At 42.4% G+C, this 15,418-nt stretch overlaps 1 protein-coding gene across 4 annotated transcripts in view; it reads left to right on the top strand.

Moving 5' to 3' along the window:
- Positions 1 to 6,308: 6,308 nt before the first annotated feature.
- The window catches only part of LOC128071103 (cyclic AMP-responsive element-binding protein 1), a 49,726-nt gene continuing 40,616 nt past the window's right edge, over positions 6,309 to 15,418 (top strand). For 3 of the 4 annotated variants that reach the window (XM_052664066.1, XM_052664065.1, XM_052664062.1), the window contains exon 1: positions 6,349 to 6,501. The gene's annotated coding sequence lies outside the window, so the exon portion shown is untranslated. Of the gene's footprint in view, positions 6,502 to 15,418 lie in introns of all 4 variants that reach the window. The other variant, XM_052664064.1, reaches the window with a different exon arrangement.

Genomic DNA, 15,418 nt, shown 5'->3' with positions numbered 1-15,418 from the left:
AGACTAGGAAGTTGTGAGCACATTTATAATATCTGATGCCGTAATACTGAATGAGGTACCGAGGGAGAGAACATGAAACAGAAGAGATGCAAGGTCAGAGACCTGGGGCACTCGAATCGTAAGAGGTCAGTGAGCAAAAGGGATCGAGAACATGACTAGTAGTGCATTATGAATATCAGGAGAGTAAAGGAATAAGTGTAACACTGTAACACCGAAGAAACAAGTATAACAAGTGAAGTTACATGGGAGGTTGTGAAAAACTGTGTCAAATGCTGTTGCTAAGTCAACTGAAAAGACTGAGAACAGGCCACTGGATTAAGTAACACCTAGAGCAGTTTTGGTGGAATTCTGAAGGCAAGAGCTATTTGGAATGAATTTAACAGAAAATGTGAGAAAGGAATTGGGATGGTAAATAGAGAACTCTTTCAGGGATACGCATTATAAAGAGCAAAAAAAAAAGGCGGGGGGGACAGTAGCTAGAGGAGAAAGTAGAAAGAGTTTTGTTGTTTCTATTGTTGAAGATTAACTTCAAAAAGCAAAATATTAATTTACATTGTTTCAGTTGCTAGGCAATGTCTGACTTTTTGTGACCCCATGAACTGCAGCATGCCCTCTGTTCATCACTATTTCCTTGAGTTTCTTCAAACTCATGCCCATTGAGTCAGTGATGCCATCCAACCATCTCATCCTCTGTCACCCCCTTCTCCACTCCTTCTCCACTTCTATTTAGAATGTGTATATTAGCAGGGGAACCAATAAACAATGAACATAAAAAGTAGTAAAACAGACAGTGTATCTGAATTTCTTCAAACTCATGCCCATTGAGTCAGTGATGCCATCCAACCATCTCATCCTCTGTCACCCCCTTCTCCACTCCTTCTCCACTCCTATTTAGAATGTGTATATTAGCAGGGGAACCAATAAATAATGAACATAAAAAATAGTAAAACAGACAGTGTATCTGAAGATAATGACTGCTGTAGGGAAAAATAGAGGTGGCTGAGGGAGGTGTCAAATTGTAATTTTAAACAGTATGAGCAAGGCTTCAATGAGAAAGTGGCCGCTGGGGCAAAGACCTGGAGTGAGGGAGTCAGCTATTTTCAACTTTGGAAAAAAAGTTTTAAGCACTGAAACAGACCCAAGGTGCTAAGGTGGAAGCGTAGCTGGTGTGTGGCAGTGGGAGAAGTAGGGAAACTTCCTAAGAAGCAATTGCAGTAATCCAGGCAAGAGATGAAGGTACTGCAGACCCAGGTCACCTGTACCTGCAGTGGAGGTAGTAGTCAGTTTTTGGATATATTTTGAAGGTACGGCCAATAGAATTACCTACAAGAATAGACGTGGAATAAGAGAGAAAAGAAGGTATTAAGAATCATTACAAGATTTCTAACCTCAGCAACTAAGATGGAAAACGCTGCAGGTGCAGATGTGAGGGGAAAATCAGCTCAGTGTTGGACATATTGAGCTTGAGATGTCTATTAGACACCTCTGTAGCACCTAGGATCCTCTTGGCCTTCTTGCCTGTGGGACAATTTGCAACTTACTTTGTCCCTATTGCCATGGCCACCCAACCTCAGGCAGTAACCACCCAATAGTGCTTTGCCTCATGCTCAGGCCACACATCTCACACAAAGGTCTGCTTGGTACCCACACAAAACAAAACTGTATATATGTTCCAGAGGAGGGTAACGTTAGCATCCTCTGATTGAATCTTAACCTTCTCTCCTGACTCACTTCTTTTCCCTACCCTCATTTCCCCAGGACTGTACTCCCTAATAAGATAGGAGCACAGAAGCCTCTGCCTCAGATTCTGTTTTCTGGGAGAACCAAGGCTAAGACAACATCCTAAGACAACAGTGAAGGCATGAGTGGACAGCTGTTTAAATGAGTCTGGAGTTTGGGAGAGTGATTTGGGGAAAAGATATAATTTTGAGAGTTAATCAGCATGAGCATTGTATTTACAATCACAAGACAGGATGAGGGCATAAAGGAGTAAACAAAAAAGATAAATATCAGATACTGGAGGTTGAAGATTTTATTCTAGTATCTTTGAAAGCAGTACCTTTGAGAGCAGAAACAACCTTTATTGATTGCTATAGCTCCAGTTTTGTAGTACAGAGCACAAAGTAGGTGCTCAACAGGTATTTTTAGAATAAACAAAATAGGTCACCATGGCCCTAGGGTTAGGTAGAAAAACAAACTAAGTCACGAGAGGTGATGAACTAAAACAAGCAGGGTTCATGGAACTTGAGTTCACAGAGAGGGTAAAAATTAGGTTCAACAGCGGAAGCAAGAGAGAAAAATAACAGGAAAAGGAAGCGGTGGTTAGAAAAAAAAAAGTGCTCAGATACCACTTTCTCCTTGAACCCTTTTACAATCATCTCGAGATCTTTCCCCTTTTCCATCTCATCTACCTTATACTAAGTCCACTTGCACCCATGTGCTCTTCTCTTTCATTAACCCTGTTTTCCAATTGAAAAATTAAGTCAAAAATGGGAGTAGCTTTCAAGTCCCAGAGATAAAAATGGATGCTAAAGTTGGATGATTCTAGTTCATTTCTATGGTTTATGGATATGCAAATACATGAAATTAGAAGACTACATTTCAAATCTGAAGTATATCCAAAGTGTTTAGTAAAATAACATGCCCTTGAATGACTGGATGACTGAATGAATTGAATTAATGAGGTCAGGTAAGAACAGAGGTCAGGGGAGCCGACATCAAGGACAAAATACAATTGAATGACTGTTGGAGGCTCACTGATCTGACCATAGGGCAAAGGTTAATCAGGGAAGTGGGCCTGCAGTTAAAAAGCACCTAGGAAGTTAGCAAAGCAACTAAGACATGAAGAGATAGGGCCTAAGTGAGTTTACAGTGCGAAAAGAAAAGGAGAAAGCAGGGAAATTTTAAAATTAAAAATTAAGCCTGCCAGACTCCTCTGTCCATGGGATTCTCCAGGCAAGAATACTGGAGTGGGTTGCCATTCCTTTCTCCAAGGGATCTTCTGGACCCAGGGATCAAATCCAGGTCTCCCGCACTGCAGGCAGATACTTTACCATCTGAGCCACGTGGGAAGCCCCAAATAATCCCAATATTTTGGTATCATGTATAGGGCCAGGGTAAGAGCAAGGAGGTAAGCTACATTTTGAAAGTGTATTTGACACAAAGATGAGATATATAAACAAATCTAAGAATGGGCAACATTTTAATTGACACTTGTTACATGTCATTGTGTCAAGTACACTTTCCATGAATGATCTCATTTAATTACCACAAGAACACTGTGATGTAGTAGCTACTATCATCTTCATTTCACCGATGGGAAAACTGAGGTGCAGGAGGGAAGATCATGCCCAAAGTCACACAGCTGAACCAGGATGTGAATCCTAAAATATTAATAAATTTTGCCATGACCACAGAGATATTATTTGTTCAATAAATACTCAATGAACAACACTGCATTGTGCTGAGGATGGGAGGAGAGAAATTCTGGTGGCAAACGAGGCACACTTGGTCACTACCTGCAGACTTACATGGATAGTAAACAAATAATTCCAAGAATGATGAATCAGGAAAGTGCTAAGTACAGTTAGGTAGGAGGAGTGGGTGACAGAAAAGAATTTCAAGGAAAGGGAATAGCATGTATAAATACCTTGAGGTGAGAGCCTACAGTAGGGAACCAGAGAAAAGAGCCTAGAAAAATAAAAGACTAACATGGCTGGAGTGCAGATAGCTAGAGAAATCATTGGGGAGGCTGAGAAGAACACAAGCCTGGATAACAGAGGGCCTGGCCTTCATGATAAGGACTCAGATTGTGTTCAGTAAACAAAGGGAAGGATTGAAGGAATTCAATCAGGGTAGCGACTTGATCAGATTTGTATTTGTTAAAAATTACTCTGGCTGCAGTATGGCAAATGGATCGGAATGAGCCAAGACCAGTTTTGTAGGACCTAGATGGTAGTTACTGCAGAACTTCCAGCAAGAGGTGAAGTTAACTTAGAGTGGGATGGGAAAGTGGTCGTAGGAACAGAGAGAAGCCACAAATCCTATTTTCTTCAAGGTAGGTCTAGGTGATTCTGATGTGTGTTGGAGGTGTCTTAGGTTTCTGAACTGAGTAGATGGATATGATTTCCTTTACTGAACCAAGGGCTATAGGAAGAGGAGTTTGGCACACCCAAGTCATCCCGATGAAAGTGTAGCAAAGACACTTGGGAATATGAATCTAGAGCTCAAGAGCAAGATCTAGGCTTGAGCTTTGAGCTGGAGTCTTTGGTGCATGGTATCTGAAGGGAACAGAAGAGGATGAGACCACCTGGGAAAGCACATACGGTGGGACTCCAGAAGCGGGTGAAGCTCAACAGGACTCCCGTATTTAACAACTGGCTAAAGGAGGAGAAGCGGGTTGTTAAAGAACCAGAGAGTTAAGAGGAAAACAAGAGTGTAAGACAAGAGCATATGTGGATGAGGGTGTAGGCAATAGTGTAAGATGCCAGAACAAGGTCTTGTAAGCAGAGGCCTGAAGCTTGTCTGTGACAATTCAGAGCTGCTCCAGGCGTGTGGTAAGAACAGAAACTAGACTAGAGAGGGCTGAGTCATGAGACAATGTCCATGTGGTAAGAGATGGAGAGGGACTTAAAGACAGAAATCTAGACGTGAGAGATTTGGTGGTGGTTTAGTTGCTAAATCGCGTCTGACTCTTGTGACCCCATGGGCTGTAGCCTGCCAAGTTTCTCTGTCCGTGGGATTATCCAGACAAGAATACTGGAGCGGGCTGCCATTTCCTTCTCCTGGGGAGAGAGACTTAAGGCTGTTCAAATACTAGACAAAAAAGCCGGTAGAGGAAGAAAGGTTGAAAATAACGGAAGGAAAGGAGGTTATTCTTCAGCCCAAAGAGGAAGCAGGAGGAGATCTACAGTGCTAGGCTACAGTACGAGGCTAGGGAACTCTTTCAACACAAGCCTGTATAGGGCGAAGCTCTGACTTGGACCCTCTCCGCTTCCTAAGACACATTTGCTTTAAGCTTGCCTGCTAAGTTGCTTCACTCGTGTCCGACTCTTTGCAACCAAATGGGCTGTTGCCCTCCAGGCTCCTCTGTCCTTGGGATTCTCCAGGCAAGAATGGAATGGGTTGCCATTCCCTTCTCCAGAGCTTAAAGCCACTGAAAGTGAATTACAGCAGACCTGAAAGCCCGGGAGAGAGCATTGCCCAGTTAAATAAAACAGATAATGATAAAGTCAGCATCGAGTCTCCGCGTGACCTCTGAGGGGGCAAGATCAGCAGCTTCCAGGCAACGGAAGTCGCACTGAGGGTTCAGATGGGGGAGTGGGTGGTGAAGAAAAGAGGGCAGCGGCTGCAGTAGAAAACTGACTGTGAAAAAGAAAGCAATACAGGATGGGTCCCCCTCGCCCCCCCCCCCCCCAAAAGCGGGCAGGTAAGCGGGGTTAGGGGAAGACATTCCAAAAATGCAAAAGAGCAACCTCGGTCAGGGCAGGTCATGGCTCGAAGGCCGAAGGTGTGCCCCACCGGCCTGGCCGTCCTCGCTGCCCGGCTAAACTCCGCCAGCTGCCCGGAGTCCCAGGGCCTCCGTGGCCCGAAATTGAACGGTCCCGCCGGCGGCCGCCAGGTTTCTCTGCGGATTCTCGGAGCGGAGCCTCCCGACCTGCTCAGAAAGGCGGAAAACCCTTCCCACAGGGGCCCACGACGCCCCTGGGCCGCGCCGGCGCCGCGCCGAGGCCTAGCATCCCAGCGTCCGGCCGAGGCCTCGGGGAACCGCAGAGCTGCAGCAGGCCTTCCTCCCCGGCTCCGCAGGGCTTCCGCGCTCAGCCGCGGCCCCGACCCGGAGGCGCGTCTTTCTGGTCCCTGCAGCTTTTGAAAGTTCCCGGGACGGGAGGCGCTCTGGGGCCCAGGCCCGTGACGCTGCAGCCGCCCTAGGGCCCGCCGCTAACAGCCGCAAGGGCAGCCCGCGCGGGGGTTTCCATCGAACCGTCCACACCCCTCGGGAATTCCCCACCACGCCACACACAAACCCCAGTTCTTCCTGCAAGTTTCCGCCGCCGGCCTTAAACCGTCGATACGCGGCGAGGGCAGCGGGGGCGCTTAGACAGACCCCCTCTTCCCCACCCCCGGGTCCCAGCCCACTGCCGCTTTCCCTCTCCCGGAGGAACCCCTCCGCCGCGCCCGAAGGAACTCGAAAGTCTTCGGCAACTTCCGCCTCCAGCGCGGAGGGCGGGGCAGCTCGAGCTCCTCCGGACCGAGCTCGGCTGTTTCCGTGCGCGGCCGCTGCGCACTCGGCACTGGGCGGCGCTGGCTGGCTCCCTGGCTGCGAGTCCTCAGTCGGCGGCGGCTGCTGCTGCCTGTGGCCCGGGCGGCTGGGAGAAGCGGAGTGTTGGTGAGTGACGCGGCGGAGGTGTAGTTTGACGCGGTGTGTTACGTGGGGGAGAGAATAAAACTCCAGCGAGATCCGGGCCGCGAACGAAAGCAGTGACGGAGGAGCTTGTACCACCGGTAAGAGGAGCAGGAGGAGGAGGCAGGAGCCGGAGAGAGCCGGGGGGACGGAGGGGGGACGGGGAGGCGCCGGACACCCGCGCTTGGGGCCTTCCCCTCGCAGGAGGGGCCGCGGTAAAGATGGAGCCTCCGCCCGAGCCCCACACCATCGCCGCCGCTCGCAGCGAACAAAGAATAATGGCGGCGGACTGGAGCCAGCGGCGGCCGGGGCGGCAGCGACTCTGCCTGCAGCCAGCGGCGGCGCTCATGGCGGGGGGCGGCGGGCGGCGGGCGGCGGGCGGGGTGGGAGCCGGCGGCCGGGGGTGTGTGCGGGCGGGCGGCCGGCCGCGGCGAGCTGGCGCCCGCGTTCCCGCCGCCGGCGGGCCGGGCCGGGCGCGGAGCCGGGAGTCCGGAGCCGCCCCGGGGGAGGCCGCCCGCCGGCCCGGCCGCCGCTGCCTCCGGTGCCGCCTGCCCGGCCCCCGCCGACAGTCTCGCCCCCCGACCCGGCCCGCAATCCGCCAGGGCAGCGCCGCCGGGGTGCCCGCGGGGGGTGGAGGAGGAAGAAGGCGACAGTTAAGGGCAGAGGAGGTGAAGGTGCCTGCCTTCCCGGTAGCCTCCGTGTCTGCCATGCCCGCCTAGCGAGGGGAAGCGGTGCTCAGTCTGACCTACTCTCCTCTTCTCTCTTTGTGCAATAAAGTTCGAAACCCAAGGTTTTCCTCTCGTCCTGTATTTTATTCACGCCCTTTCCCCCCGCTCCCGCCCCATTGGGAAAATGCTGTTTTCTGTGCTTTTCTGCTAACATGAGGTAATGAGAACTCGCGCTTTTTAAAATAATTTTTTGACTCTTTCCCTCACCCTTTTTTTTTTTTTTAAATTAGTAGTCGTAGAAATGCATTCTTGGGGGAGGAAGGGGGTGCTAAGAAAAATATATTTGTAATTTTTAAAAAAACCTATTGGGATCTTGTAAAAGGGAAGCTGATTTTTGAAAACAGTTTCGGTTTTAACCCTTTTCAATAAGGTAATCACTTGAGAGCTATCATTCTGAAACACTTCGTTGAAACGAGTATTAGCGATGTACTTTTGTTTCACGTCACCTTGGCGGGGGACAGCCGTGGTGTTGGGTCTTTTGGATCTCCCCTCGCAGCCCGACCATATTTCTCACATCTTTCTTAAATACGAAATTGGTTAACCCTAATTGTAAAAATAGCCATTTAAAAGTATCCATTATTTGCTTCGCCCGTAGTAGGTAACCCTGGCCCCAGACCCACAATAATTTAAGCCACAAGGTTTATTTTTTCTTTCCCTTTTGGGGAAAACGGACAGCAGAAAAATCATTGACACATCAAGACAGTTTTTAAAGGACCATGGGATGTGACCTATTTAAGTTTGTCTTACCTTCTTCAGAAGTTAAAATTTCATGCTATCGTTAGCTTTCATCAGTTCTGCCTTCTAAAGGTTTAGTATAAAATACTTCTGGTTGCCAGTTGCTGAAATCTTTTACATTCATTTCCTGATTTAAATATAAACCCAAAACGGTTATTTTAGGTAATGCAAAAGGTTCTTTTTAAAATACTTCCCTGTCTCATGGTATGATACAATGGTGATTGATACAAGGTTTCTTGTTAGGAATAAATACTGTTAGTATGAGCACTGTCTTCTGATTTTCTTTATCCAAGTCACTTTTCCAAAACCTCCTTGCTGTATTACTAGTATTTTTTTAAAAAAAACACATTAGCCATTTTTCATTGCCAAAAAATTTAATTAAGAAGATGAAATAGTATTTTTCCGTTAAGGGTTGGGAAGGTGATTTTATTTCCAAACACAGAGGAAATTATGGTGTTGATGATGCCATAGATTACTGATTTTCTTTAAGGCTTTTCTGCAAACCAGCATAAGTGGAACAGAATTTCTTTTCCCTTACAGATACTGACAATGACTCTTCCTTTGTTGAATTTTTTTTTAAGTTATGATAGTTTTTCTTTTGTTTTATCCAAAAGATCTTTTAAATATTTAAATTATAAATTCATAATCTAATTCTTACCAGTCTCAGGTGAAACTTTGTAAACTTTTGTAATCATTAATATTTGAATATTCATATGTAACATGTTACTAAGTTATACTTCTACCCCCTCCCAGGGATCAGCAGAAATTACAGTTAAATCTGCTTGAACCGTTTTTTAATGGAGGTGTATTCAGAAAAGCAGTGAGTCTTTGATAGAAACTAACTGAAAACTATTAAAAGGGCATTTCTTATGGAATATGAAACTCCAGTGTAACTCCTTTTGAATCATTTTTTTTTCTCCCCCACAGAAGAGCGTAAGGAAACTTATTCATAAAATGGCACCTTTTTCTGCTTTCTGAAATTCATTTTCATGATTAGATCTGATTAATAGACATTTTTGTTTCTTCATAGAGACGTACTTTATTTTTCATTCTAAGACACTGAGTTTTATTTTGGGGGATATAATAATGGCTACAGTAAAACCAGGTATATAGCCCTCACTTCACCGCATTTTAAAAATTCTTTTCCTTTATTTACACAGTAGAAAAAAATTCTTGTACTCTTATGCTTACAATGTATCAGTGAAATTTGTAACTTCATTTATTTTATAAATGTCTTATCAGACATGGTTATGTGGACTTGTTTATAGCCAGCCTGTGATACAATCTTACAAGCATCTTTCTTGATATATAGTGTCACTTCAAGTGATAGCTTCTTTATTGACTACTTAGAGCTCAAATCTAAGGTTAAGGATATAGTAGTCAGAATGATAAAAGGAAAATGAAAGGATTTTTTTTCTTACTCAGGTATAAACACATTTCTACATTATCACTTGAGACACAGTTTATGGCTCAGAGTCAGACAAGACTGAAGTGACTTAGCAGCAGTAGCAGCAAATAATAGGTAGCATTTACTGTGGTAGAGAATGTAGTTAGTGGAAAAAGCACTGGGTTTGGGAATCACAGGCCGGTTTGAATCCTGCTGTTGCCACTATCATCCTGTGCCTACCCTCAAGGAATTTTGTGACCTACGAGAAGTTTCTTGATCTTTCGAAAGTCTTTGTTTCTTTATCTGTTAGAATAATGCCAGCTACTGTTAGTGTTGTCAGGTAATTATAAAGTACTTCTTTGGGGATTCAATTTATTTTTAAGTTTTATTTTAACTTCCTAGCTGTGGAACCTTGGTCAGATTTCTTCTCTGTACTTCTCTAATTTTCCTTGATCTTAAGTAAACAGTTATCTAACTCAGACACATGTGGGAATTAAATGAGTTAATACATATTAAACTCTAGGCATGTCACAAGTGGTCAACAAATGTTTCCTTTATGTTTTAAATTATTCTTCATCATTATTGTTACTGTGTTTTAATTCACTAGGCCAGAAGCTGCAGCAAATCCAAAGATGGATTACACTGTCATATATCTCTACCCTCAAGGAACTATTGGGGACATGATGACTAATAAGGCAGAATATATGCCATAAGAAAGCAGTCAAAAGGAAAGCGAGATCACACTTGATGAAGATGGAAGAAAAGAGGATTTTACTTTTGTATTTCCAATTTTTATTTTTTAATAAGTAATTCTTTCAGGTAGCCCATAATTCAGAACACTTAAAGTGCCATGCAGCAGCAGGCCATGTTTTTTGCCCCCACCCTCCAATCACCCAGGTGTTACCAGTTTCTCTCTTGCCCTTTCAGAGGTACTCTATCCAAGTTCAAACGGATATGTATGTACTCTCCTGCCCTATCCCCTGGTAGTACACTGTGTACACACCTATATCTTGCAGTTTTCACTTAACACGGCTTAGCATTTGGGTTGTGTCAGTACATAAAGACCTTAAACTCCCTCGATTATCTTCAGTTTCAGTGGTTTTTTTTTAAGTTTTATTAAAATACTCGAGATCAGTATGAATAGGGAAGCAAGCTGTATAAGAGTTAACTCTCAAAGTAAATTTAGTCTGTATTTAACTCCTTTGTCGTGGTTCTTATAGCCCTAAACAGACTCTTCCTTTTATTATTTCAGCCAATAAAAGTCTATAGTTTTCTCTTTAAATGAGAAAGAACATCTTATGTAGTCCAGATCTTTTTTTAAGTAGACCATTCTCAGGGGATGCAGTTACCCAGTAATCTTGATTACTGTACTAGCTTTCTCTGAGTTAATTTTTTACACACTCGTTAACTTATCTTTTTGATGATTTTCTAATATTTCTTGGTGTTATCAGTGAGTTTTATATTTGATACCTAAATAAATAGTTTCACCTATATGATTGTCTACTGAGACTTTTCTTCTTAGATGAATTTTTTTTTCTTTTACTGTAGAAGTCCTTGGCTAAGTTATTACTTGGCCCAAGTAATAACTTCTTTCAACAAGAGCACAAAAGAAAAGTTTCAGTGCTCTCTTTTTCTTTTTTTCGACCTTCTAAGCAGCATTTAACTATTAGTACATTTTAAATATACGTCTGTTAGTATATTTATCTTTAAAATACACATGCTATAAGGTCTTTAAGTTGATTAAACTTAGAAAATGATAACTAATAATCTAACAGCAGGGACTCAGCTCTCTTATCTTTTAAAAAAAACAAATCATTAAATGAAGCTGTTTTGGTGATCTCATTTTTTGTATGCTTAACTTGACAGATATATTAAAGCTTTCAATGTAAGAATATTGTCTTACTGTTATTTTGAGGATTTACTATGACTTAATGTTCACAAAGCACTTGCAGATTGGTAGGGGTCGGGAGTGGATAATTGAAATCTGTAAAGACGGGAAAGGTTTCCTCTGGAACGTATCTGAGGGCTACCAGGGAATTAAATGATTTCTCACAGTCTCATTGTATCAGTGGATTGTCTTTTGGGTTGGAGGTAAAGATCATGAGCTAAAACAACAAACTGATACTGTGAAAATGGCTACTTGTTTTCCTCTGCCAATTTAATAAATATGCTAACAGGCATTATATGTGGTTAGTCTTGGTCAACTTTTTGAAGTTACAAGAAGAAAATATGGTTCTAAATTTATACTATCAAATCTGTAAATGTAGATTTTTGAGACATATTTGAAACACATTTGTTTCTCTTCTGACTCAGTGTGCTCACTTAGTATATACAAACTCTTTGTCTTGTGTTTTGCTTTGCATTTTTCTCTCTTCTTAGCTCTGCCAGTCCTGATCCTGTACAGATATGTTTCATTATTTTACCTAGTTTTGCTTACCTGTCTCCTCTGTTACCAATAAGAAGATTGGTTAATTCCAGCAGATAAGTAGATGACAGTATTTTACATAACCAGTGATGAAAAATTACCTTTATGTATTTAATCAATTACATGAATCACAGCTTAAGAATAGTACCCCTTGTTAAACTTTTAAATACCTGAGTTGCTTTTCCTTGGGGTTGAGGTAAGATTATTAAAGTTTAGTTTACCATAAGTGAAGTGAAATGGGCTGTCTGAACAAATTCTTCCTGGTTGGATTTATCTAGAATCTCTGAATATTCTGTCACTCATCAAGGTTTAGAGAGGAAGTCTGAAGCATTGATGCTAACTTTTTTTCTAAAGGAGAAAAGTAAATACATTTGTTTGGAGAAGAGGGAATTAAGTGATGTTAAAATAGCTAAGTAATGACCTTGGTGTCTGAGTGGAGGATGGGTCTGAGAGTTTATACCACTGGTATTAGAAAATGTCTACCAAAGATTAGTAAATCTTGGAAACTAAGATTTATTTCTTTAATTTTAAGTCTTTCTCTAATGAACTGGTTGTCTGTGTTTGAATTTCTGGTTATTATTATATGACAGTGTCTGTCTGAAGTTGCTTCAGTCGTGTCCAAGTCTTCGTGACCCTATGGACTGTAGCCCACCAGGCTTCTCTGTCCATGGGATTCTCCAGGCAAGAGTAGGACAGTATAGATGTAACTAAAAATGTTTGTAATCTAAACGAAGCTGAGTAACGATTTTGAGGGTGATTATCCCTTTTGGTGTAAGCAATTAGCAATAGGAGATTCATAAATACCTTGTTTGTCATCATTGAATTGAAATTTATTGCTTGTTCTGAACTCTGTAGTCTTAAAAGGGCATCATACTCTTAAAATATTTATTGTTTGCTGTTACTGCCTTTTATCCGTCTAGTCATTTATTCTGCGAACATTTATTGACCATCATCTTTTTCATAGTTGGTGAAATAGTCATAAGAAAATTTAATCAAGTATTTTTAGAGATATTAAATAAACCATTGTTCTAGTTGCTATAGAAGCCTGAGTATGTGGCTTTACTGCCCAAGGTACTTACAGTATAATGGAGACGACAGAAGCAAGTATAATAAAAAATGGCTTATACATGGCAGAATGTCAGTTCTCACTGTCTGGAAGAACTACTGAGTTTAGAAGAAAAGGTGTTCAGTGAGGAAACTTGTGAGAAGATAGTACTCAAATTGCATACGGAAGAACTTGGAAGGTAAAAATGAAGGCGAATGTATTGTGGGCAGTGGCATGGACAACACAAATGAAGACATGGAAGCAGAATGAACTTGTACATTCACCTTTCTTGAGGTGAAGAAAGTGTCGTATTAAATGTAAACCCACAGTATTTAGGAGCCCTACGTGTGAAGCAGGAAGCTTTAAATTTCGTGTAAGAGGAGGAACAACATAAACAGGAATGGTGTGATATAACAAGCTAAAATGTAGGTAACTCCATGCCCCCGGTCCTAGGCAACTACTAAAGTTCCCTAGGCACTTTTGTCTCCAGTGCTGAATTCTTTTAATAGTTAGTTGTGTCTGACTCCTTGTGGCCCCATGGACTGTAGCCTGCCAAGGTGCTCTGTCCATGGGATTTCCCAGGCAAGAATACCAGAGTGGGTTGCCATTTCCTTTTCCAGGGGGATCTTCCCAACCCAGGGATCGAACTCACCTTTCCTGTGTCTCTTGCATTGCAGGCGGATTGTTTACCTGCTAAGCCATTGGGGAAACCTATTCTGAACATTGCATATAAATGGATTGCATTGTGATGAGCTTCTCTTACTTAACACAGTAAAACTGTTAGGGTTTATCCATGTTTATCAGGACTTCATTCCTTTCTGTTGCTAGATAATATTCCATTTTATAGATATGCAATATTTTATTCATGAATTCATGGACATTTGGACCTTTGGGCTATTGTAAATAATGCTGCCACGAGCATTCATTTATTACATATGTTCTCATTTCTCTTGGCTTTATACCTAGGAGTGGAATTGCTAACCCACTCTAGTACTCTTGCCTGGAAAATCCCATGGACGGAAGAGCCTGGTAGGCTGCAGTCCATGGGGTCGCTAAGAGTCGGACACGACTGAGCGACTTCACTTTAACTTTTCATTTTCATACATTGGAGAAGGAAATGGCAACCCACTCCAGTGTTCTTGCCTGGAGAATCCCAGGGATGGGGGAGCCTGGTGGGCTGCCGTCTCTGGGGTCTCACTGAGTCGGACACGACTGAAGCAACTTAGCAGCCCCATGGTAACTGTGTTAACGGTTTTGAGGAACTGCCAGACTTAGAGTGGTACCCTTTTACATTCCCAGTGGTAGTGTATGAGTTCAGATTTCTCTGTGTCCTCAACACTTGTTTTTATTTTTCACTGTAGCCATTTTAGTGGGTGAGAAGTAGTATCTCATTGTGGTTTAGATTTGCATTTCCCTGATGACTAGTGCTGTCAGTCATCTTTTTGTGTACTTACTGGCCATTTGTATATCTTGGAAGAAGCGTCTGTTAGATCGTTTGCCCATTTTTAAATTGGGTTATTTGTCTTATTACTGAGTTGTAATAGTTGTTTGTTATTCTAGATACAAGTTTCTTACCAGATATATATGATTTATGAAGTTTTCTTCTATGGATTGTCTTCACTTCCTTGGCACAAAAGTTTTTAATTCTGACAATTTCAAATTCATCTTTTGTGTTTTCTTCTTCCTTTCATTGCTTGTGCTTTTTGTTGTCATATCTTGGACATTATAAATTCTTTATTATAGACATTTTCTAAATATCTCTGAAAGCCATGACTAATGAAAAACATAACTAAATCTACTAGTACATATTTGGAATTACACCCCACTTGCTCTGGTCTTCTTTTTTATCCTATGTCCAGATTCCTTAGTTTTGAGTACTGACCAAAAGAAGCAAAGGTAAATATCAAGAGATAGCAACTTTAAAACAAAGTTTAATTCAAATTTTTGTGAATTATTTGTTACTAGAGAATTTTCTGTTTGTGTGGACGTAGTGTATTACTCATAAATTTAAATTCTGCTGTATTAGGGAAGTTCACACCGCAGACTTTTACCACGGAGGCATCCCTGATATCTTGGGCATAAGCAGTCTGCCTACAGTGTAGAAGACATGGGTTCCATCCCTAGGTCTGGAACATCTCCTGGAGAAGAGAATGACTACCCACTCCAGTACTGTTGCCTGGATCGTCCCATGGACAGAGGAGCCTGGCAGTCTACAATCCATGGGGTCGCAGAGAATTGGACACGACTGAGTGACTTAACACACACACACACCATGGAGCCAGTACTAACTCCTTCATTTTTTGCAGTTGACTCAGCTGACCTCTGGAGAATTTAAATTTACAAACTAGTAGAACATTTTCCCTGGGCAAGAAATAACAGTAAAGCATAGTCTTCGTCACTCTGAATATTAATAGCATTATCTCTTTGTGAAGAAAGTTTTGAAGGTTTAGCTTTATTGATGATTACTAAAATTTGTTGTTCCTCATCAATAGTTTTGGTTTATGAAAGTTCATTTACTTGAAGTATTGTAGCCAAAGTCTTGTAAAAATGTTGATTTTGTTATCTTATTAATCAAGTGTGCATCAACAGAAAGGTTACCGTAAATAGCCAGCTCTTGCTTTCCTTTTTTCCATAATTCATTGTTTTTCTGTCATTTCAAAACAGTTTATGGTTTGAAATAATTATTAACTAAATACTT

This window comes from Budorcas taxicolor, unplaced genomic scaffold (genome assembly GCF_023091745.1).
Source record: "Budorcas taxicolor isolate Tak-1 unplaced genomic scaffold, Takin1.1 scaffold146, whole genome shotgun sequence".
NCBI lineage: Eukaryota > Metazoa > Chordata > Mammalia > Artiodactyla > Bovidae > Budorcas > Budorcas taxicolor.
This window is presented reverse-complemented; position numbering and strand designations above follow the sequence as displayed.